The sequence below is a fragment of the Fukomys damarensis genome, unplaced genomic scaffold, assembly GCF_012274545.1.
Source record: "Fukomys damarensis isolate Sample0158 unplaced genomic scaffold, DMR_v1.0_HiC HiC_scaffold_25, whole genome shotgun sequence".
Taxonomy (NCBI): Eukaryota; Metazoa; Chordata; class Mammalia; order Rodentia; family Bathyergidae; genus Fukomys; species Fukomys damarensis.
The window spans coordinates 24,676,721-24,702,775 of NW_022900937.1; the positions used below are offsets into that span (position 1 = coordinate 24,676,721).

A 26,055-nucleotide genomic window follows, 5' to 3' on the forward strand; every position below is an offset into this window, starting at 1 on the left:
GTCTGTAACAGCTAAATTTTGGAAACAGCCCAAATGCCCATCCACTGGAGACTGGATAAAGATGATGTGGGTTTTTTAAAAAAATAAAATGGAGTACTACTGAGCCATAAAGAACAATCAGGTAGAGATATTTATAGCTAAATGGATGCACATAGAGGTCATATGATTAAGTGAAATAAACAGGACAAGTGTAAATAGCGAATAGTTTCTCTGGTGTGAGAAACTGAAAGTGTAAATGAGGATCAAAATGTATAATAAATAATGTGAAATAGGAAGAAAAGGTCCAAAGGGTAAGTGGGAGAAGTAGGGGAAAGGAAAGAAGGGAAAAGAAAAAATATGACAAAAAGAAAAAACCAGAAACAAAGTCTTTGTAAATAGGGAGGGGTGGAAGGGTTGAAGTGAGGGCAAATGAATGGGGAAAAATAATAAGAACCAAGATATATCATGTAAAGGTACAAATTCCCAATGATTGTATACCCAAAATGTACCAATAAACTCATTAAAAAAATAAAAGCCTTACTATATACACCACTGAAGGGAACCTATATGAACTATAATGATGATGTCTCAGCGTGGGTACACTGATGGGAACAAATGAACCATTCTGGCACAGGATGTTGTCAATGGGGGTGGCTGTGCCCATTTGGGGACAGGGAGCACAGAGGAACTCTGTACTTTTCCCCCTCATTTCTAAATGTGGGCCTAAAGCTGCTCTAAGAAAATGAAGTTCATTCATAAAAATACTCTACTATATATTTAATATATTAAATACTTCTAAATATAAAACTGGTATACACAGGTTTGGGAATAAGTACAACTGACTTCAACATGGATACAGATTTAAACTGGAGGAAGTGGAAGAACAAAGGCTTGCTAGAGTGTAGTCTACCTGCTGTGAACATTGAGCTAAGAACATTCAGTAGGCCGTGGGCATCAATCAATACGTTTTACAGCAGAAATGAGAACACTGGCTAATCCCATCAGGCAGTTAACTTGGGCTCAGTTAAGTGAAATTCAGTTAAGAACTCTTTCACTGTAGGGTTTTAAATGAGAGATGAGAGGTAATTTGGGAGTAAGTACAGTACTTACTTTGGGGGAGGCTGGAATAGAGGAGGCAATTAGTGTGTAAGGCTCTTGAAAGTGATGCTTCAAGCGATGTTCATAAGGAGGTGTGTGTCTGGCTGGCGGCTGGGCAGAAAACAGGATTCTTTATTCCTAGAATTTACAGCTCAGGTTCCTATAACTATGATTTTTAAAATGTTGGTAGGCTAGCTTAGGAATTAAAACTATAGGGATACTGATCCATTCAAATATTTATCAGGTATCTAAGCATCTTCTATGTACTGGGGACATAGCAGGGATTAAAACAAGCAAAAATTCCTGCCTTCATGAAGCTCAGAGTATGCTAGGTCAGACAGACAAAAACAATGTAAAATAAATGATACATACTGATAAGCACTAAAAAAAAATCATGGAAAACAGGTAGGGGAGTTCAAGGGAAGAGGGTGTCTGTAATTTTATGTAAAGATGCCAAGAAAGGCTTCATAGAGGGCATCTTTTCAGGAAAGAGTTAAAGGAGATGCAACAGAGAATTGCACATCTATGTAGGGAAAGAGTAATCCAAGCAGGGGAACAATTAGTGCAAAAGAATATGTCTGGTATGACCAAAGGAGGAAGGAAAGGTGACTGGACCATGCTAGTGATAAAGTAGTAGTTTGAGAGCTAACTGGGGGGTCCCAGAATACGTAAAGCCTTCTAGATTTTAGTAAGGATTTTGGTTTTTGAGATGGGAAGGTACTAGAAGTCTTTCGAGAACCAGGTAAGGCACAGAATCTAGTATTTTAATATGATCACTGTGGCTACTGTTTTTTTTTTTTCTGTACCAGGGATTGAACTTTGAACTCAGGACCTTGTGCTTGTGAGGCAGATGCAGTGCCACTGAGCTAAATCCCCTGCCCACTGTGGCTAATGTTTTAAGAGACTGAGAGGTGGAGAGAAAAAAAGGATGGAAGGAAATTATGCAGGAAGCTCCTACTGTGACCCAGTCGAAAGATGATGGTGATTTAGAGGAGAGTCGTATGGAGGTGAGAAGCAGTTAGATTCTCAACATATTTGGAAGGTGGAGCTAATCCTAAATTCATCTCTAGTCTTCACTTTGGTAGCATATAATGTGATTAGTAGTAAAGGGTGGGCTATATGGAAAATAAACTACTTGTAATTTTTATAAAGCTAATACGGTGAATTTTTAAATCACAAAATAATTTTTGAAAAATCCAAAAGAAAAAATAATCTAGCTTCTATCCAAAGCAAATATCTGTAGATTATACAAGAATGAACTTATGCTTATCACCTTTACTAAACAATCAAAACAGGGATTGGAACTGGATGTGGTAGGGCAGGCCCGTAATTCCTATGCTCTAGGAGGCTGAGGCAGGAGGATATAAGACTGAGCCCAGCTGGGGCAACTTAAGTGACTTAGCAGGATCTTGTCTCAAAATTAAAAAGAAAAAAAAGGGGGGGGGATGGGGATGTAGTTCAGTATGAAGGCTCTGGGCTTAATCCTCAGTACTGCAATGGGAAAAAAAGACTGCTTGGTGTCAAGCAATGTTAGCCTTGCTTTTGCAGGAGTCTGTTATGCTTGATTAGGAAACACTGTTCTCAAAAAAACAAGAGGCAAGAAGCCAGCATTGGACATAAACATAAACCTTCCATCTTTGTACACAATTTTTTTTTATTTTTTTGAGATGGGGTCTCACCATGTAGTTCAGACTAGCATTGAACTCATTATGTAGCCCGGGCTGGCCTCAAACTCATGGCAATCCTCCTGCCTCAGCCTCCAGAGTGCTAAGACTACAGGTATGCGCCACCAGGCCCAGCTGTGCACAATTTTTTTGAAGTAAAAATTTTGCAAACTTCTGAATCAGGTATGTTCTTAAAAATCATAGATGTACTAGAGCATCAAAAGAAACTATGCAGACTTTAGATTTCTTTCTAGATATCTGAGTCACTGTATAGGCCTTTTTGTCCTCAATGGAACCTTGGAGAACTGTCACTATTAGCACACAAAATATACTGTGAGAGAAAAATCGCAAAAGGAAAGCCATCTAGAAACAAACAGTATTTTGTATCAGCTTTATATAAGGCACTGTGATAGCAAAGGGCAAATAAAAAGTACTTTCTTCTGCCAGAGCAAAACTTGCCACACTCCACAAGCAGGGTGGTGTCTTTTAAGGTCACAGTCCACCTATTTGGCTATTTCACGGTGCCTGTTGGTCCCAAGCTGCCCTTCCTGCACAGGCTATCTACTGAAGCACTGCTTTTACTATTAGCAAAAAGAGATGAAGACCCAAGTAAGACATGGGCCAGTGCCTCAATTGAGCATTAAAGTCATCCAATAAAATCTGGCACCACTTTGCCAGGGTAGGTTACTTCCTCCCTTCCTAGAACCCTGGAGTACCCTGAAGCAGTAACAAGGCAGGTGTGGATGAATCAGGTATGCCAGCATAGCCATATGCCCTTTAGGAGGTCATGGATATACAAAAAGACATTTTCAATGAATTTAACCTTATATTTGAAAAAAAGAACAAAGCTTGTTCTAAATATACAAAGCACAAATGGTTAATGTTCTTGATTGATGGAGATATGTGTATTTTTCACTCCCTTTTTGGTGATTTCAATGAACTTTATTAGAATAGGGGAATTTAAATTTATCAAGGAACTTACATTTTTTAAAAAGCTGAAAAGTAATATTTTCCAGGTTATTATATGTTGTGCTAGGCATTTAAAAAAATACAGGGGTAAATAAGATAAAAATGACAAGAAACCCTTGTCCTTTTATAGTTCAGAATATAGTCACAGACCTCGCAAGCACAAGGAACCGAGTTCAATCCCCAGTACACCCCCGCCCAAAAAAAGTAGGTGGAAAGGTCATGGTGTATAAAGGGATGTGTTCATCTAAATATATGACAAAAACAGGGATGAGCTTCAGCGGAACTGCACAAATGAGGCAACCTGCTAAGATAACTGCTAATTATCATAATAAATTCAGAGGCCCTGGAAAGAAACAGAAAACAACAGCTGAGTAAACACCTGAGCAGCACAGGGCACTTAAGTGTTTGGAAATCCAGTCTCATACCAAGGCAGAGAGATGCAAACCTTATGACTCAGGTCTGTAGTTTGAGGAAAGCAATATATAAAAAATCAGAAGCAAAAGAAGTTCTTAGTATCCAGACCCAAACAAAAAATTAAGAGTCCACAGTTCTAGGGCAATGGTCCTTATTGGTTCAAGGAACACAGCTCTGCTTACATCTCGCATCATTCATTAGCTCAAGCCTGCAGCTGTGAAACAACCCTGACGAAAAGAGGTGGGAAGAATGTTTCTTTTATAGGCAATAAATCCTAAATCACTATCTCAAGAGCCAAAGAAAACTACAGGCAAAAGGAGACATACCTGAATAGGAAAAACAACATTTATAAAAACTAGTGCAGTAAACAGATATGGATCACATCGAGGTGTTCATTTTCATCAACTTACAGATTAAATTCTTTTTAAAAGAAAAACAGAAGATATGGGGTAAGGGAATTTCCTTAGCCATAAATGGAAAACAAAAAGAAAACTTTAGTAACAGGGAGGCAAAGCAGTTATTGGTCTTTACTACTGTAAACAATAAAATGAAATCTAGAGTTCTCACCAAACAAAAAAGGCATCACTGTAATGTGCTTAATAGTTTAAAATGAAAGACGTTTAGATATTCATTTTGCTATAAATTTTCCTTTTGAATTCTAAAGCAGACAATGTTCAGCACTTGGGAAAGTTACCAAATAAACATAAAATTCAAATTTGACATATGTAAAGCTTCTGAAAACTAGTTTCCTAGAAACACTTATGTAATAGCTTATCCAGTACGATAAGCTGTCAACCTTCACACAAAGCCCACTGTGCCAATCAGCACAAGTGGTTACATATGACATCCCTGGTTTATTACTTCTGATTTTAAAAAGTTAAAAACCATTATTAGCTATATCTTACTAGAATGGCAATCTAACCAGAAAAATCAAACCTCTTCAAGATGTTTTGTGTATTTACTAAAATCTCATAAGATTAGTATTTTCAGTGACCTATTAGTGTCCAAAGGAAGGTTCACTTAGTTCAGCAAGTCAGGACTAGGTCCCAGGAAATAAGAATTTGCCGAATAAGGGGTTGACGATGTAGTTCAGTTTGACGCAGAAATTGCCTAGCATGTGCAAGGTCCTGGAGCCAATCCTCAAAGCTGAAAAAAACAAAATACAGAAAGATTTGTTTTGCTCTTCTTTCCACATTATATGTACCCACCTGCCTGTTTACCACCACGTACTTTTGTCATGAGCAGAAACCTTCTACCATACTATGTTAATTACTATGCTTTTATTGCTGAGACAAAATACCCGGTACCCAAAGTTAAAGGAGAAAAGGTTTATTTAGCTCACGGTTTGCAGAGGTTTCAGTCCATAATCAGCTGGCTCCAAAGCAAGGTGGCTTGGCAGAGGGACATCACAGAGGAGAACAGTTCATGGTGGACAGAATTTAACAGTGTCTTTCTGCCCCTTTTATCTTATTCAGACCAACTAGCACTCAAACCCTTAATCCTAGTGCCCTTGAGCCTAGCTAGCATTGCATCATCAATCAGCTCCAGCTTCACATACAACAGATCAAGCCACCTCTGCAAAAGGCAATGAGCACATGAGGCTTTGGGGGGACATCTAGACAAAAACTATAACAGGTACCAAGTAGAAGCTTATATGGTTATCTACTTTTCATATCCTCATTTGTAAAATGGGGCTACTATCTACTTAAAAAAGATACTGTGGGGATCAAATAAAGTATTTCTCTACATGTTCTGTAAAGAAGAACATGAAAGCTATTTTTCTTGACTGTTACAAGGTTTCCAATGAAATATTTATAAGGAAATATACTGTATAAGTATACTGTATATTAAAAGAACAGATACATTAAAGAAAGATTAGGCGGAAACACCAAAAACACTCAAAGTAGTTATGTTAGGGTAGTATAATTATGAATAACTACTTTCCAGAGTTTGTTTTAGCTCCCAACTTTCAGTTATATGGTTATGTTACTTTAAAGGAAGTAAAAAGTATCAAAAAGAAGCACAACAAAAAAAGGTCTTGGCATATAGGTGTGTGGAAGGGCATTTGCCTAGCATATGAGTGGCTATGGCCTCAATCCTCAATACAGTAGTACCAAAAATAAAAAAATCCAGACTTTAAAAATAAATTTTAAATTTCATATGCAATACATAAATACATTTAAAAAATATGACTGGCTTTGCATAGAACTAAAATTTCCTTCACCTGAACTCTTCCCATTTCCCTCTCCAAAAACAAAACAAAACAAAAAACAAAACAAAACACAACACCAAGGGAGTCTCTAGCTTATTGATGAATGAAGCTTTACTGATAAATTTCTAGTCTGTCTGCCTGCCTGCCTGTCTCTCCAGATTCAGTTCTATGCGGCAGCAAAGAATTAACCTGTCTAGAACGGATAGTGTGAGGGCACAGTTTATAAACATTGTTTTTTTAAATTAAAATTAACTTTTTCGCATTTAATTTTATAAAGCAGTGTTTATTCTAACACAAAAACTGAGGTAAAATTACAGGAGGCCAGGAAACTGACAGGAAATTGACAAATTTCCAAACGGGGTTGGGGGGGACTTATTACTTCTTATCCCATCTCCACTGTCCAGCGACAGAATGAGACGTTCCTATTGGTTAAACATTTACACTAAACTCAATTTATATGCTGTTTTTTCTAGATAAAATTATATGAAAACACACTGAGATTATCATACAAAATTCCATTTAATTATGGGAAAGCAAACCATGACAATGAGCCTGGCATTATCTTAAAAGGTTTAATTTTGAAAATTATAATATATCTGAGGTTGGTAAATGTATATTCATTCTTATGTTATTAGTAGGAAAAATAATAAGCTTTTTATAAATATGTTGCAACCTTATTCCTTATTAATATACCTTAGGACAAATCTCAAATGTAATATGCCTGATTCATCTCTAGTGCCACTATCATCTCTTTGCCTTCAGAAAGCTGACTTCAAATTGTCTTACAAGAAAAAGAACAGCTATTGGTTCTCTTATGCTTCTCATTACAATGCTTCTCAACAGAAGAGTCTTCTCTGGAGTCATTTATCCTTGTTACAAAGCCTCTCCAAGTATCCAATTTGGCTCTGGGTATTTACTAATGTTAGAATATTTAAAAAAAAATCGATAATTATAATCAAGATGTAGCAATGTGAGCTTTGAAGAGAAAAAAACATAATTGTACAATCCTACATAATTCATTCAAAAAGCAGGAAAAAAATAAAGTACTTCCAATTTTTGGTAAAGGATTATTTGCAACAGAAACTATACGAAGGCAACCTGAAGCAGTAGAAAGAGGTCTGAGGTCAAGAAATCTGATTCTGAGTTCAGGCTATGCTACTAACTAGCTGTGGCTCCTGGGAGCACAAAACCAATCCAGCCCAAGGCTCTCTATCTGTTAATGAACAACAAAATCAATTCTAAATTTGTTTAATTAAGTATATCAGAATACAATGATACAGTACACTTACTTTAATGATACGAACTAGAAACACTTTTACAGATTTGCAGAAAAGATATTAGAAATATTGAAAAAAAAAGCACGATCACAAATATATACACACAGAGTTCTTTAAGCATGATATGCACTTCTAAATTCTTTTTTCTTTTGTTTGTAGTACTGACAGTTGAACCCAGGGCCTTTGCACTGAATTACAGCCCCACCCCTTTTTAATTATTTTGAGATAGGCTCTCACTAAATTCCCTATGCTGGCTTTGAACTTGTGATCCTCCTGTCTCAATCTCATAGAGTGCTGAGATTACAGGCATGTGCCACCACATCCAGCTTGAATTCTACTCATATTTAGTTGCTTATTTAGTTAACATTAAATGCTCTAGAGTCAGACTGCCTGGATCCAAATCTCATCTTTTATTTATTAGCCAGAAAACTTGGGCAAGTTAAAGTCTTGGAAGCAAACTTTTCTAGTCTGTAAGTGAGGTCAGGAATGGTACATACTGGACCAGTATGGTGAATTTCTTAGAGCTTTCAATGATAAAAGATGGCTGTGGCACGCATGCTTTAGGTTCCCCACCACTGGCACATATATAAAGTACTACAGGAGTTGTCTAAAAAGGTAACCCACATAAATGCAGCAGTATGTTGACATCACATAGCATTAATAATAGTAATGCTAATAATGATACCACTAATAGTAGCAAACATTCTTTACTAAGTACCATGCATTATGTAAGAGTCTTACATGTATTATCTGTTTCTCACAACTACCACATGAGGTACAGACTATCATTAGTACCTATTTTATAGTGACAAATTGACCCACAGAGAGGTGACTGCCCGTGTTTACTGTGATAATCATGGTTGCTCACAAATTTTTTAGTTGCTCTTTTAGGAACATGCGTTACATTTCCTCCATGTCTCTGAGATTAGGCAAGTTGATATAACTCATCTTGTCAATGACTGTGAATGACATATTCTTGTGAACAGAAAATGTTGAGTCCATAAACAATTTGCTGTGTTTTCCTTCCCTGGTACAGTGATAATGTCAGTATATATTATGATGGAGTTTATGTCTGCCTGGTTGCCTAAGTGAACAAAACAGCACAGTCTCCTATTGACCCATTATGGACAAGTAGCATAAATAAGAAAAAATAAAAACACTGAGAGTTTGTGGCTGTTTATCACCATAACAATAATATAGTCCATTCTAACCTTAATGGTTAAATTACCTACTTAGTATCACCATTATCTAGTTATTCATAGATACTACCAAAAGTTTAATAAGAAATTATGGAAGAAAATAGTATTAGTCTATTTATTTCTTTGTGTGTGTGTATATAAACCAATGAAAGTTTACCATTATTTAATTTAGTGCTACAAATTATGAATAACTGTCTAAGTATCTTGATGACTTTGGGATAGGCAAAGACTCCTTAAAGGACACAGAGCACTAAGCACGAAAAGAGAAAAATGAAAAGTAGGAGTTGAGAATGTCTGTTCATCACAATACCTTCTCAAAAGTATAAGCCACAGACTAAGAAGTTACATCTGCAAGACAGACATGCAGCAAAAATTCATATTCACAATGTATAGAGGACTTCTAGAAATCAGTACAATAAATGACCCAATTAAAAAAAAAGGACTACATACAAAGCATTTCATAAAAGAGATTGTCCAAATGATCAACAACCATAGAAAAAGAGACTAACACACACCCACGGGAATGTCTAAAATAAAAAAGAATGATAATACACAGTGTTGGCAAGGATAAGCAGAAACTGAAACTCAGGTTGTTACTAGCAATTTAAATGGCTCAATAACTTTGGAACACTGTTAGCAATATTTTATGACTCAGGAGTTCTAGTCTGAACCACATAACGGTTTACCGAGTGTCACTCTAGCAGCATATATATATATATATATATATATATATACACACACACACACATATGCACACACACATATTTATGTATCAGGATACTGACCATCCTGAGTGTTGATTGGCACATAATATTTCAACCATTTGATTCTTGTATTGAATAAATCTGATAAAATTGTCATTTTTATATTTCCTGCTACATTATCTTATATGCTATTTTTGGTCATCTTGTATTTAAATAACTGGACTGGTAACTGGCTAATAATATATCCTAGAGAAATTAGGGTCAATAGTAACAGCTTTTGTTACTAACAGCCTCAAAGTGGGTCTTTTTATCAACAACAGCAGGGATACATTATGATATATTCTTAAAATGAAATCAGTGGAATACTACACAGACTAATGCTACATACAACAAAAATTTCAGACTTAATTATGAGCAAAAGAAAGCCCAATCCAAGAGAATAAATAGTCTGTGAATCAATTTATATGAATTTCACAAGTAAATTTTCTCTATGGTGATAGAAACCAAAATAATGGTTACTTCTGGTAGAGAGAGAGGGTACCAACTGGAGCATCTCTTGAAGAGCCAAAAATATTCACAGTTGAATTGATGTATGTAAACATTCACTGATCTGTATAATGAAGTTTGTAGATTTTTGTTGTTTAACATATATGCCATAGTTTTAAAAAGCTAGAGGATCGCTTCTCAGCCTTTTGGCTAAGATCAAGTGTAAAAAGCTAGAGAAAAAGAAGCATTCATTTAGATAAGAATTTGGGATTAGAAGATCCCACAAAGATGAGTGAGTCCAACCACACATTCAGGGCTCAGCTCCAATCTGAATGTCTCTTGGTTATGTCTACCCAACTTCTGGATAGCTCTGACAATCAGAAAGATGTCCTTTGTAGTGAACTCCAAAAATCGAGCCCCAAGGAACTTCTATATGTTCTTGACCTTTTGGGTGTGTTCCCTCTTCTACATATATCTTCTCCTTATTCATCCCAAGGTCTAATTAATGACTAAGATTCCTCTCAGATTCTTTTTTGTTTTGTTTTGAGACAGGGTCTCACTATGTAGTTGAGGCTGACCTGGAATTCACTATGTAGCCCAGGCTGGTCTCTAACTCACAGCAATCCTCCTGTCTCAGCCTCCCGAATGCTGGGCTTAAAACGTGTGCCACCACACCGGGCATGATTCCTTTCATATTCTAAAAATGTTTTAAAGGATTCCAGGATTCTATACCCTTATTAACATACATTTCTTCATTTGCCTCCTTCCTTACACCTGTGTTCAACTTTACTCTTTCAACCAAAGTAATGTTTGAACTTTAATAGATGACTACCTTGTAGATTTTTACTCAAAATAGAAATTACTTCAAGAGTATGTCAACATTTAGAGTATGCAACTGGTCATATCTATATGCTTCAAGAGCACAAAGAGAAATTACTCACTACTTAAAACATTAGAATTTTAGAATATCAGTGCTCACAAAGGAAACCTCGCTCACTAGGATTTGGGAAATGCTTACCATTAAATATTTAGATGACAATTTTTTAGATTAAGTTTAGATAAAGAACAGTCAATGGTGATTATTTTGATCTAGGTATTGGGAAAAAGGATGAATATATATGCAAAACACAGGTTATGCCTAAAGAAATGACTCCAAATGGACTTCATGTGCAAACTGAAAAGCATTTCCCTAACCTCAAAGAGCCACCTGAAGAACATATGGAATTATGTATTTTAAGACATCCAAAAGTCTCTGCAGAGTTAAAGTTCAGGAGATTAATGTAAAAGCAGAGTGTAAAAGGTTGTTTTTTTTTTTTTTTTTTTTTTTTTTTTTTTTTTTTTTTTTTTGTACTGGGGCTTGAACTTGGGTCCTTGCACTTGTGAGGCAGGTGCCAGAACCAATGAGCTAAATCCCCAGCCCTCAGAGTGATACTTTCAAACTTGAGAGGATGTGTGTTTGCTAATAGTAGTAGTTAGGCCTGTTTAAAAAACCCAGGCCTCACAGTTGCCCATACTATCATTTCATATCATACTATGACTGCCTTTTTACTGCTACAACTTTATTGTTTCATTTTTTTAATTGCACAGGCTAAAACATAATTTAGACAATTAGTTCAAGATTATCTGCAACAAGAATTACAGGAAATAAATCTTGACTCTAAGTGTAAAAAATGTATTCACTTCATAATTCTGGGCAAGTTTGAGGCAGAATACATAAAAAGAATGAGAAAGAAAATTTGCTTTTGGCAATGCTTTACTGTAATCCCCTGTGAGAAATTCTTGAATGGCTGTGCTGTACATGAGAAAAGGTGCCATGAAACTGATGGTTTTAGAAGTTGGCATACAAATGCAGACCATACAAAATGCCAGAAGACAAGGAAAGTCACATACCAGATTGATCAAGCAAGGAATTCAACAATTCTCATCAGCAGTACTAAACTGAATACAGTACACACTGCTCAGCGATGTACGGACTTACAAAGAAATCTAAATATGAAAGGATATCCTGAGTTTATTTAGCATTTGACATCAAACTATCAAAGTTTTCTCAATGCCCTCAGAGAAACTAGCCCTCTGTTTTTATTAATCTAACACTTGGCCCTTAAACTCTGTTAAAAATTTTATCATTTTGTGCTGTGATTTCTTGTGCATTATCTGTCCTTTCCACAGAAGGAACCATGCATGCTCTGAATGCCTTTCTAGCTTCTTCAAGGACTTTGGTTTTCTTGCTATGGTTTTAATGTCTTTTGCAATAATGACTATCCCTTTTTCTTTCAGATATAAACACTGGTTCCAAAAAAAGAAACAAAATCAAAGCTCACAACAAAATCCTTCCTTCTAGCAGTGACCCATTCACTTACCTTTTCCTCATAATCAAGCCACCTGAAAGATTATTCCAGTCACTACTGCTACTCAATCTGAAACATACAGGAATCTGGTTTCTATTTCTAATTCTACTATTTACAGATCCTAGTAACCTCTAAGGTGCTAATTTCAAAGGACACTTAAATTTTCACCTTGTTTGTTTTCTAACTAGGATGAGATGCTGTAACAGACTCTTCTGCAAATTCTTTTCTCACTGCTGCCTATACACACAGCTCATTTCCCTCTGGTTACCATTCTGTCTGGACCTTTGCCTTTCTTCTCACTCTATATGCTTTCCTAGTGACTGCTCTCAGTTCTAGGGTTAAATAACCACTATACTGATGACATTTAAGCACAGTTCTTTTGAATTCTGGCCCAATATCTCAAACAGTTAAGCGGATTATTTTCCTTAACATGTAAAAGGTGAATATATCCTTTTTTCCTCAAAACAGGTTTCATTTCCTATGTTCTCAAGGTCATTTAAGGTACTGTACTGTTCTGTCACTCAGGCTAAAAACCTGAGAGTTGTTTTCAACAATTCCCCCCACCCTTCCCATCACAGTCAATTGCATACCTTTGCCCAGAAGATTCTGCCTCCTCTCCTAAGGGTCTCATTATTACTGTTAAAGCCTTTAAAAAAAAAAATTAAAAAAAAAAAAAAAAAAAAAAAAAAAAAAAAAAAAAAAAAAACCCTAAAAACTCTTAATAGCCTCCTAACTATTCTTCTTGCCTCTAATCTGTTTTCCCATAGCTGCTAGTGATCATTCTAAAATATAATGGAATTTCTTGTTTAAAATTATTATAAATACCCATTACTTTACTCTGTTTAAAAGCATAAATGTGGGTTGGGGATTTAGCTCAGCGGTTCGGTGGCCTGCCTTGCAAACGCAAGGACCTGAGTTCAATCCCCGGTACCAAAAAAAAAAAAAAAAATAAAAAAGCATAAATGTTATACTTGTTTTGAGAGCTTAAACTTTAAATGTTTTACAATAAGGATATTACTTAATCATTTGAATAAATGATCAAATTTGGTCATGTAATAGTGAGTGACCATCCTTAAATTAGTTTCAGAAACTAAAAAAGAAATCTTGACATGGTTAAATGAAATAGAACAATAAAAATTTAAAGCAGTATATTAAAAACAACCAAATATTCTTATACTGCACTCACATCTTGGGTATTTTTTTTCTTGTTTTATTTGTTCTTGAATGAGACATTTTACAAATTTACTCCTTTGGTAAGATAGAGATGATAAGCTACAATTATTGATATGAATGTAATAATGATAAAATGCAGACTTGACCTCCACTGCTCCTTAACAAAAGAACAATAAAATATAGCTAATAGCTTATGTCCAGGATATAACCCAATTATTAAGAACAGCAATGTAATAAATGAGGATCTTAAAATTTAAGGCTCAATTTACATAACTACTTTTGATAGAGTTTTATTCTAAATTTCTAAACCAGGAACATTACTTTCTACAATATCATTTAAATACATGTTTCCCATCTTCAAATTAACAGGTTATCAGATAGAGCTATTTCTGGTCTCTTTAATGACCCTATTAAAGTATCTACCTTCTTTCCTGCAATACATTTCTGTTGCAATCAACTGAAAGACCTCTTGAGAGAGAATGTCACTCAGTACCATTACACATACATTACCAAGTAAGGTAAGAAAAGCTATAAACCAACTTAGATCCCATGATGCTAGTTCTGTTTCAACTTTCTTTCCACTGACTCCCAAAACATGACAGCTGTTATAGTAAACTGGGTTATAAGTTTGGGGTGATGTAATCTGCTTGAAAGACAGAGAGGAGAGTATAGAAAAATCAATAATAGGGTATAAGAGATCATAGGGCTGCAGCCCAGTTTATCTTTATTATGAATATTAAGTACCCAGAAATAAACATGAAGCCCAGTTAAAAGTTAAACATGTGCTTTCCTTGTCTTTAAAAGAACACAGTTTGAAAAAACAATTTAATTACAATTTAAATATGCAGGAGGAAAAAAGTTCTCATGTTTATTATAGTGTATACTCACTGCTTTCTAAAACAGTTCATAAAGGTCCTGAGTTCAATCTCTGATACAAAAACAAAAACAACAACAAAAAAATAAAACAGTTCATAAAATGATGCATTGACTTATACTCACCCTATTTGCAAATAATGTCCTGAATGTCACATCTTTAAACTCAAGTATCCTACTGGATGATGACCATTTTGTTTTCTTTTTTCATTGAGTTTATTGGTACATTTTAGGTATACAGTACAGTTACATTCATCATTGGGATCTTGTATCTTTACATGACAGGTCTTGGTTCTCATTTCTTCCCCATACCCCTGCCTTCCCTTCACCCCCTCCTCCCTTCCCTATTTACAAAAGACCAACTGTTAATAGTATATTTATTACCCATAATGTATAAAAATAATCAGTTTCACTACTGGCTAGACATTTTATATTTTTTAATAACAAGGATGCAACTATACCAATTCTTTTCTAGTTCTCCACCTAACTCTTTGGAGTAGCCATATTCATCTATAGGACAGCCCTCTAGAGAAAGAGGTAAATAAGTAAGAGACCAGTTCCAATCCTGTGCACCAGTATTATTTTATTACATAACAGCCAGTAAGCTACAACTAAAAGTTGACTTGAAATTTCTACTATGATAAGGTCTTATTTACCTAAGTAAGTAACCTCTCTGCAGAAAGAAATACAACTCTACTGATGTGAATAAAGGTATGTAAAGAATGTAAAAAAAAAAAACTTTGCTAATAATGGTGCTGTTAGACAAAAATGCTAAAATAAATGGGAGAAGACATAATAAGAAAAGGCTGAAAGCTATAGTTGACTTGAATCTTTGGACAGTAAGTGAATCTATACACAATTCTTAATATCTTGTACTGCTAGAAAAAGATTTTAATTAAACACCAGGGAGAAGAAATCTGCCAATTAGAATTATGCAAATAGTTTGTTTTACTAGGAAATAAAGGGCTAGCAGCTGACATTGTATTTCTGGCAAAATAAAGCTGCTCTTTCCCCTTTTTAGAAATAAACATAAATCACTGTATTACATTTATTTAATATAGCCCTTAAATAGGCAATTAACTTGAGAAGAATTTTTAAATATGGCTGAGTTCTCTGTACTTAAATTCTTCTCACCCTCTGTATAGCACAAACGTACCATAAATGTATAATGCTATATAGTACTGCGGAAATAACTTTCATATTCCTCATACTCTTTCACCAGCTCTGGAGTCAGTGATCTACATTTTAAAATCCCTGAGAAAGAGCCTGCAGTAGCAACCAGAGGATTATGAGACTCAGAAACGTATTTAGTCATAGCTGGCAGCAGATACTTATGAACTCTTATGAGCTCCCAGTTATATTGACCTGAGAATAGTTATGAATCTCTGATATATCTTCAAATATCAATAAACAGATGAAGTTTTAAAAATTATTATACTCAGAATAACAATTTTGCTACAGGTAGAATAAATACTAGAGTTAGAAACTTGGCCTTTTCTAAGCATTCAAAATTTTTCTTCTTATTCTTTCTCCTTCCCATCAGGACCCTGCACCTGCTAACATGCATATAAATATTCATTACATTTTTCCAACCTATAGGAAGTTTCAAGCCCAGTGTCTAGACTTTAGGAATAAACAAGTGCATCATTTACTATACATTAATAAATATTATAAATGTCTAAAATATTTCTTCTTGAAATTTACTTGGACCAAACTAGGGTAGAAGTAAACTGGCATTTAAACTTTTCTTTTTGAGGGGAGGCAGTATTAGAGATTGCACCCAGGGCTTTGCACATGCTAGGCAAGAACTCTATCACTAAGCCACAGTTCAGTCCTTTTTACGAATTGGTCTTTCTAAGTTGCCCAGGCTGCTCTCAAACTTGTTGTGGTCTTCCTGCCTCAGCTCGCTGAGTAGCTGGGATTACAGGCATGCAGTACCAAGCTTAGCTTTTCATGTTTTGTTTTGTTTTTTTTTTTTGGTACCGGGGATAGAACTCTGCTCCTTGCATTTGCGAAGCAGGCAGAGGAACCACTGAGCTAAATCCTGGGCCCTTTTCATGGGTTTTAGAAAACGCTAGCAGACTGAAAGTTGATTAAAACTGTTAGATATATAATTTTCTACCTCACATACAATTAAGCATCTCACTTTACTGAAATCAGCTTTAAAAACAGTAATATCAAAAGCTAGGTCTAAGATGAAGAAAGCAAATACAATGTATCTAAGAAAATTCAGAATATAATATCAACTAACTATAGACCTGTGTACCCTACAAAGCGTATATGAAGACATTCATGTTGTGAAATGTGGCAATTTTTGCCTTATTCTGATTAAAAGATGTTATAGAGTTACTATGATAGCATTATGACGTATACATATAAATATATATAAAAAAATATATATATACCACCAAAACAGCTAATAATCTTTACACAAACAATAATGGCAATCTCAGCAGCAAGCAAATCCAAGTAGATCACCTTTCCTTTGTAGGGCCCTAATGTTTTTAAAAAATAATTAGATTCTAGAAAAGATAAATCTCTCAACACTGCTCCTAAAAACTCTTGACTTTAGATGTAAAAAGCTCCGATCCAAGAAAGGTGGGTACATGTATCCCTCTGTGGGGGATAAAATCTGCCCACACCACCATTTTTAGGCAGTACTAAGATTGGCTAATTATTAAAACTGTCTTCAGGCCTCATAATGATTATTCAGTGCCTTTCTTAAGACAGCAATTTTGAAAAGGACCAAGGAAATAAGCAATCCTTCTAAGCTCTAGGGTACAGCACACATCTATGAGATGGTTCTTACTCTACATTACCTAAGGCAAATGACGTATTTTCTCATTTACCACATTTTTCCTAAACATGTTACAGGTACAGGATATACCAGCAGTACAACAGTGAAGAGTCTCTCCCCTCATGAAAATTAGTTTGAAGTGAAACACATTAAGTAAATATACAAATAAACAAACTAAAACCATGGAAATTCAATGAAGGAAAAGAACAGAAAGCTATGGAACAACAGTAGGAGATGTCATTTAGATGGGGTTTGGGGGCTCTCTGAAGAAGCAATACATAAACTGAGAGCAGCATGCTCAGGAGTTGCATTCCATGCTGAGGAAAAAGCTCATTAGGCCCTGAGGTGAGGAGGGATTTGTGTTCTGCAGGAAGCAGGCTGGAGAAAAATGAGCAGGGGAGAAGACTAGCAAAGAGTCAAGAACCAAGTCCTGCAGATGGGGAGCTAAATTAAAGATTTGGATTCTCCTTACAGTTTAAGAGCAAACCTCTGAGGAATTTTAAGGTGGGACATGATATGCTATTAATGCTTGCTAAAGGATCCTTCTAACTTCTTTGTAAAGAATGGGTATGTAAGAATGGGTAGGAACAGAGCCAGAAGGACCACCTAGGAAGCTACTGAAATGCTCCACCATAGCATGGTGGGGGCTTAGGTAGAGCAATGACTGTGAAGGGGTAGGAAGGAGAATGGACAGAAGCAACAGAATCTTACAGTGGTATGCATGGGGCTGCGTGAGTGTGATGTCCCCAAGATTTCTAATTGAGAAATTCATAGACTGAGATGCTAGAATCAAGGAAAAAAGCAAAAGTTCAAGATAGGTTCATTTTAAGATGACCTGAAGACAAAATATCAAGCTGGAATTCATACACGGGAGAAGTTGGGGTAGAGAAAGGAGTTTAGGAGTCAGCAAGTATTACAGGTAGTATTTCAAATCATAAACATAAGGCATAACCTAGGGAGAGATGGCAGATTAAGAAAAGAAGGGTTGTATACTGTGGAACTCAACAGAACTCCACAGAACCTGCACTGTGGTAGAAGAGACAAGCAGTGAACAAATAAACAGAAAACATGGTTACTTTACATCTAAAATGAGAAGCATACAGAGCCCTCAGAAGGGAAAAAGCAAATAACATTCAAGGCAGTGAGGTCAGGACCCTTGGCTCAAACTCCAGCCTTTAGACTTTGGGGCCAAAGGGTGACACAGTGGGTATCAAGCACTTCTATAGCCAACTACAGAGCAGGGAATGAAGTGGCCATCTGCTACAGTTGGATCCTGGGTACTTAGCCCTGTAACATCAGGCCCCAGTGGTGAGATCTTTCCCCACTGGATGCTTAGCTATAGAGCCTTTTCCAGTTTTTGTGAAATAATAAATTTTCCACTGCCCCCTCCAAGGAAGATAAATAGGTTGCAAAGGACACTTAGAACATCCGAACAGAGGTAGGCAGAGAACTAGGAGTGAGTGGTGTCAAAGTATTTCAAGGAGAAAAAAAGCTGGGTGTGGTAGCATACATCTGTAATCCCAGTACTGTTGGAGCTAAAATAAGATTGCCAAATTCAAGCCCAGTCTGGGCAATTCAGGGACTTGGCAAGATCCCATCTCAAAGTAAAACAAAGGGTGAGGGGCACTGGAGAAGTAGCTCAGTGTGAAGGCCCTGGGTTCAATCCAAGGAGAGGAGGAAGAAGACTCAGATGTTGCTGAGAGCTACCCATGTTTATTGACAACATAGAAATTACTAGTAATCTATCTTCTGATGGGAGTGGTTTGTGTGTATGGGGATGTATAGAAAAATAACTGTCTACACATTTGCAGAGTGGGAGGTTTAAGTAAAAATATAAAAAATATTATTAAAAGTCTAAGTACAGTCTATACAATGTATCACCTACAGCCACATCAGGATAAACAGAAGTCCCCCCTTTTCCCTCTCATATTCACCAGCCCAGCATAAGTCTTAATCCTATAGATTTGTTTTGCTTATTTTATATCCAAGATGTATCTTGGTTCTTTTGATCAGTATACTTGATAATCATGTGGTTACAAAGTTTGTTAACCCATTCTACTTTGATAGACAAATAAGACTATCAAAAATGGTACAAATATTTCTGCCTTTTAGTGAACATACATATAGATTTCTGTTGGGTGGTATACCCAGAAACGGTGAAATTAGAGATAATATCTGTAACTGCTGGACCAACGATGGTGAACCTTTTAGAGCTTTCAATGATACAAATAGCCCACTGTGGCATGTTTGCCACTGTGCTAGACCACACAGTTAAACTGATTTCAAAAAATGTTATAATCCTTTATGTACTTACCAAAAGCATTAGTTCTTACTATTGCTCCACACCATCAGTACTTAATAGCCAGTCTTTCTAAATTTTAGCCATTCCAGTGGATATGTAGCATTACCTCAGTATGGTTTAAATATGCGTTTATTTGATACAAATGATTATTGGGGGGGGCTTTGTTTTTGGTATTGGGAATTGAATGTAGGGCCTGGTGCAAGCTAGGCAAGTGCTCTATCATTAAGCTAAACCTCTAGTCCATATGGTATTACATACTTTTCGTTTGTTTGGTTTTGTTTTTGAGACATAGCCTCCTTAAGTTTCCCAGCCTGGCCTGCAACTTGTGATCTGCTGCCTCAGCCTCTTAAGCAGCTAAGATTACAGATATGCCCCAATGTGCAACATCTATTAGAAGCCTTTGGAGAGTTTCTTTCGTGGTGTGCCTATTCAATTTGGCTATATGGTCTGGCAGTTACAGATATCTTTAACTTCACTGTTCCTACAGAAATCTATATGTATGCTCATTAAAAGGCAAGAATACTCATAGTACGTTGTCCCTTCTGGAAGTCTGCCTTTTATTCCTATTATTAAGAGTTCAAGTCCTTTGTTGGTACCAGAAATTATAAGTATGTACTCTCACTTGTCTTTTCATCCTCATAATAGTATCTTTTGGTGAACAAAAGTGTCTAATTTCAATAAAGTTTGGTTTATCAGTCTTCTTTCTTGGATCTTCATCTTCTCTAAGATCATGAAGATGTTTTCCAGTTTTCCCCTAAATTTTTGTTTCAACTTTCACATTTATATCTACAATCCAACTGGAAGGGATTTTTGTTTATACTGTGAGGTAGGGGTCAAACTTCACTCTCCTACCCCTCCACGACCTAACACATGATTTGAAAACTCCATCCTTTTCTTGTTGTACTGTATACATATACTACTGCTGTCATAAAAACAAACAAGTGTTTCTGGACTCCCAATTCTGTTCTATAGATCTATCCTTGTGCTAATACTACATGTGATTATTGTAGCTTTACAATAAATTCTGTTGAGAGTGCACCATCTTTATACTTGGTTGTCTTGATTTTCCTCAGTCTTTTACATGTCCATGTGAATTTTAGGATCAATTTGTTAATCCCTCTTTCCATCATGTATATGCAAATTACCTAAGATTTTGTTAGGATTCCATTTAATCAACAGATCAGTATGGGGAGAAGTGACCTTTATTAGGCCTTATTCCCTCTCTATGCTTTATACTTTTCTGAGTAAAAGACTTGTAGAAGGCTTACATTTGACTTTTGATGGGGGGAGGTATAGATGATTGAACTCAAGGCTTTGTACATACTTGGCAAATGTTCTACCACTGACTAAAGCCTTAACCCTTAAGCTTGACTTTGAAAATTCTATTGTAGGGCTAGGGATTTAGCTCAGTGGTTCCACCACCTGCATCACAAGAGCAAGGTCCTGAGTTCGATCCCCAGTATTTGAAAAAAAAAAAAAAAAAAAAAAAAAAAAAAAAAAAAAAAAAAAAAAAAAAAAAAAAAAAAAAAAAAAAAAAAAAAAAAAAAAAAAAAAAGAGATGGACAACAAAGTTCCATAAAATAGATATAAGAAAATTCTACTGTAAATAGTATTGTTTTATAAATCTCATTTTCTGGTTTTCTGTTGGTCATATCTAAATATACAATTAACTTTATATAGTGTCCATATATCAAGTAATCTTACTAAATTCATTTATTAATTCTAATAAGTTGTCTACAGTTTCTTTTGGATTCCTATATTCTCAAGTATTGTATTTAGGTTTACAAAAGAGACTGGCTATGTTCTCTTAAAACACCACTGTCAGGGCTGGGGATTTGGCTCAGTGGTTCTGCGGCCTCCCTTCCAAGTACAAGGGCCGGAGTTCAATCCCCGGTACCAAAAAACAAATAAAAAAACAGAACACCATTGTCAGGTTTTGGCATCAAGGCTTTGATGATCTCATAAAACAAGTTATACTCTACAGAAGAGATAGAATGAGACTGGAGTTATTTCTTTGTTTTTTTTGGTGGTTGGGGGAGGTTTGAGACAGGGTTTCACTATGTAGTTGAGACTGACATGGAACTTACTATGTAGTCCAGGCTGGTCTTGAATTTACAGCGATCCTCCTGCCTTGGCCTCCCTGACTGCTGGGATCACAGGTGTGCACCACCACAACTGGCCAGACTGGAGTTATTTCAACATTTGTATTTTATTATTTCATTTCTTCTACTTACTTTGGTTTTAATTTGCTGTTCTTTTCCTAACTTGAGTTACCTATTTGGATCATCGATTTCTGACTTCTCTTTACTAATATATGCATTTAAGGGTATAAATTTCCTACTGAGAATAGATTTAACTGATTCACAGTTTTGGATGTGTATTTTTATTATCAATTTGTTACAAATGTGTGCTCTTAATTTTCTCTCTTCCAATAATAGCATGTACATTAGTTTTTTTTTTATCATTTCCCCATGTCCCTGTTACAGTTTTGTATTGCTGCTCTAACAAATTATTTAAAATTACTGACTTAATACAAAACAAATTAATTTTCTTATAGTTTCGGACCCTGTGCAGCAAATAACATGAGGGTAAAATAAATGTAGAAAAATGGTTTCTTGGGTCAGGGATTTAGCTCAGTGGCACCATGATGACTGCCTTGCAAGCACAAAGTCCTGAGTTTGATCCCTGGTACAAAAAAAAAAAAGGAAAGAAAATGGTTTCTTTTTTTTTCTTGCCTTCTTCTTCCTTCTCTTCTTCCTCTTTCTCTTCTTTTTTTGTACTGGGAATTGAACTTGGACACTTGCGCTTATGGAAACAGGTGGCAGAACCACTGAGCTAAATCCCTGGCTTGAAAAACGGTTTCTTAAGGCTGCTCTTCTCTCTAGGATCTTGGCCCCTTAAATCCTTGTTACCTGGGAATCTCTAACTTCAATTTTTGTTCCTTCATCCCCATTAAGACTAATGATTTCTGTTTCTAGCAGAAAATTTCTGGTAACTTTGACAAGTTTTTTTTAACCTAGTTATTTAAACCTCAAGTTTCAATTTTCTTATGTAAAATGAAAAATAACATTATCTCATAGTGAGTCTCTGAAGATTAAATAGGATATGTCAGCAAGATGTCTGATAACTAAATACTTAATCTCTATGTATCAAGTACTTTGCAATCATTTTTTTGGGGGGGTACCAGGGATCGAACTTGGAACCTTATGCTTGCGAGGCAGGTGGTGGTACCACTGAGCTAAATCCCTGGCCCTACAATGATTTATTAATTTAACATTGATAGTATTCTCTGTTTCCAAGATCACATACCAGCAAGTGATGTAGTTAGGATTTCACTCTAGAGCATCATTGCTTAATGCATACTCAATATTGCCTGTATAATAACACCAATCACATCAATTTTTCTACTTTGCTTTTCTGTTTATTTTTCCTCTTTTCATTTCTGTAAAATCATTCTTATAATAACTTCAAAGTATTTTAAAAGAAGCTATTACGAGAAGTGAATGTCTATTAGCTCACTGAGTAGTTAGGTAATAATCTGCTTAAACACTATTACATTGTTAGATATTTACAAAGCTTCAATTTTTTAGATAGTGTAGCTGTCAGTGCATTTAACTTTTGTGCCTTTACATATTTTTCAGAATAAAGTCCTGTAAGTGCAATAACTGGCTCAAGAGTATGAATATTTTATACTGCTGCTAGACCAGCTAGACTGTTTCCCAAACAAATTGTAGAAATTGTGACACCACCAGCAACAAAAATGAAGCCTCTGCCAAAAGAATAGGAATTAAAGCTGTGGAGCAAAGGAAGGAAGTGAAAATGTGAGAGGAGAGAAATGAATTCAGAGACTGAGAGAGGAAAACATACAATAGCTGGACACTACTTTTTGTGAAGCAGGGGCATTAGATCACTTAAAAAGGAAGAGATGAAGACACCTGGACTTATTAAAAATTCTATACTTAAATACAAACACATAAGTCAATATCATTAAGAGAAAACATTTCCATGATAGTTTTCAAAGATCTGTGTACCCATCCTCAACAATGCAATCAGGGATATGGATACAATATTATTATGTGTAGGTAATGGATAGTCTATTGGGGACACCACAGTTCAACATGATTTTCAGAATCACTTGCCATTCTAACCCATCACTAAGCATTTAGTAATGTGGTATATGAACCTTTATTACTGCTTTTTTAAGGTACACAGAAAAATGATCTTTTTAAAAAGATTATTAAATTATAAAATATACATAGAAATTACAAAACCATCACAGAAGTTATTGTTTTCATTTAGTTCAATTTAGTAAAACGGGCCAGGAAGCAGGAGTCTTGTTTCAGTGCCCATTCTGTCACTTACTTGGTATGTGATCTTGGGCAATGACTTTTACTGACTAAAGCTAGAATTGGAACATGACATCTTTTGCTTTATATTCCTGATATGAAATGTTTTGTAAGTATATGCTGCTTGGATAAAATGAAGAAATCTCTCTTCTCATTAATACGTTCCATGCTTTGAATATCTAGCTTGCTGTCCTGTGCTGCTTAATAATAGGTATGTTCTGAAAAACGTGTCTTTAGGTGATTTTGGTGCTATATGAACATGATGTTTTCTTACACAAACTAGATGGTATAGCCTACTATACTCCTAGGCTATATGGTATATATCACTGTACGTGTAATCTTTAGTTGACTGAAATGTCATTACGTGGTGCATGAATAGACCTTATATATATCCCCTTATAAATATCTTGTTACCAGATACTTGAAGATAATTGTTTACAAAGGTTACTTTGTGGCACTAAGGTCCAAGCTATTTATTTGTTCTTTCTACAGTCAGAGAAATCTTGGTGTATATAACCAAAGGCAGTTTATCTACCACTGCCTTCCTTACTCTGTCCCTGTGACTCCTATCATAGATTTGTGGGCAGGATATACCTGATTACCAGGGAGAAATAGAGAAAACCTTGAAGGAAGCTACCAAGGTCCTTTTCTGTATGTACGGGAGTCTTCCCAGTGTGTTTGTCAGTGGGCAACAAGAGTGTGGGGGGAACAAAACTCCCATAATATCTTAGTTAACTTCACCTATGTGCATAGTAGGTCAGTGCCTACCTGTCCAAGTTCTATTCCTTTTCCAGTTTTCATTCTCCTAGTAATTTTTTTCCCCCTCCTACCAGGCTGTACCAATGTTCCCCTAGTAAATTTTAGTAGTGACAACTAATACTAGAGGATTATAAACTATGAGAATAATCACTGGTTTGACAAGATTTGAACTGAAATCCTTTATCCACTTGCTGGCTAAGTGACTTCCAGCAAGTGACCTAATTTTTCTTAAGCTTCAGTTTTCTCATATGCAAAATGCCTGGTTATAAGTAAGATAACATGTATCTAGCATAATACTAAATAAATGTTAATTAAATAGGAATTGGAATTATGAGTGGATTGAAATTAGAGGATGGTCTGATTTCTAGGGTCCTTGGAAACCCATATTTTTTAAGAAGTCATTTCAGATGGGAAAACAAATACAAAGGCTCTGAAATCTTTCATGTTCAAGAGATACCAGTTCCATGGTATGAAAACATACCAAAAGCAGGAACTATGATGATGTACACCTATAACTGTACCACTCTGGGAGGCTGAGACAGGAGAACCAGAAGTTCAAGCCTGGTCTGGGCAATGTAGTGAGTAACAAGATCCCATCTCAAAAAACAAATAAAGAAAGAAAGAAAAGAAAAAAGAGCAAGAACCAAAAGTAAGAATAATTTATACCTATTCAATTAGCCAGAGCAGTTTGCTGTTAAGTGTTGTGAAAACATATTCATAAACATTGCTAGTGGCATCAAAATTTATTAAAACTCGTTAGAAAAATATACCTATTGTATTGAAAATGGTAATATCACCATACTCTTAAAATTAATAATCCTAGCAGGAAGATCGCTGCAAGTTTAAGTCCCAAATGCAAAGAACTGTATTTTGCATTTTGGGATTTTTGTCTTTGATATGTCATTTAATTAGCAAGTTTCAAGTGAAATGAATTTCCAGTGTTTTTGAAACTATCCTAATGCCGTAATTTTTTTTTTTTTTAGCTTGAGTTAACAGTATAGCATGGAATCATTCATTATTCATTATAATTAACAGTAAAGTAAAAACAAAAACAAAAAACAAACAAACAAACGGCCAGGCATGGTGGTACATGCCTCTAATCCCAGCACTCAGGAGGCTGAGGCAGGAGGATCACTGTGACTTCGAGACCAGCCTGGACTACATAGCAAGTTCCAGGTCAGTCTCAACTACATAGTGACACCCAGTCTCAAAAAACCAAAACCAAAACCAAAAAAAACAGTAAAGTGACTAACTACTCTAAAAGGGGGAAAATCTTGGTTGTTGAAAAAAAGTTCAACCTGTGAGGAATATGGACATTTTATGGATATTCCTGGAAGCCCCAGCTTTTATTTGGTTTTTGTTTTGTTTTGTTTTTTAGACAGAGGGTGAGGAATATGGACATTTTATGGATATTCCTGGAAGCCCCAGCTTTTATTTGGTTTTTGTTTTGTTTTG

General features: G+C 35.7%; 1 protein-coding gene across 6 annotated transcripts in view; it reads right to left on the reverse strand.

Moving 5' to 3' along the window:
- Hmg20a (high mobility group 20A) overlaps positions 1–26,055 on the reverse strand; it is a 72,781-nt gene that overhangs the window by 39,825 nt on the left and 6,901 nt on the right. The window contains exon 1 of one of the 6 annotated variants that reach the window (XM_033756046.1): positions 5,119–5,185. The exons of the other annotated variants lie outside the window; for them this stretch is intronic. The gene's annotated coding sequence lies outside the window, so the exon portion shown is untranslated. Of the gene's footprint in view, positions 1–5,118; positions 5,186–26,055 lie in introns of those variants that run through there. 6 annotated transcript variants of the gene reach the window in all.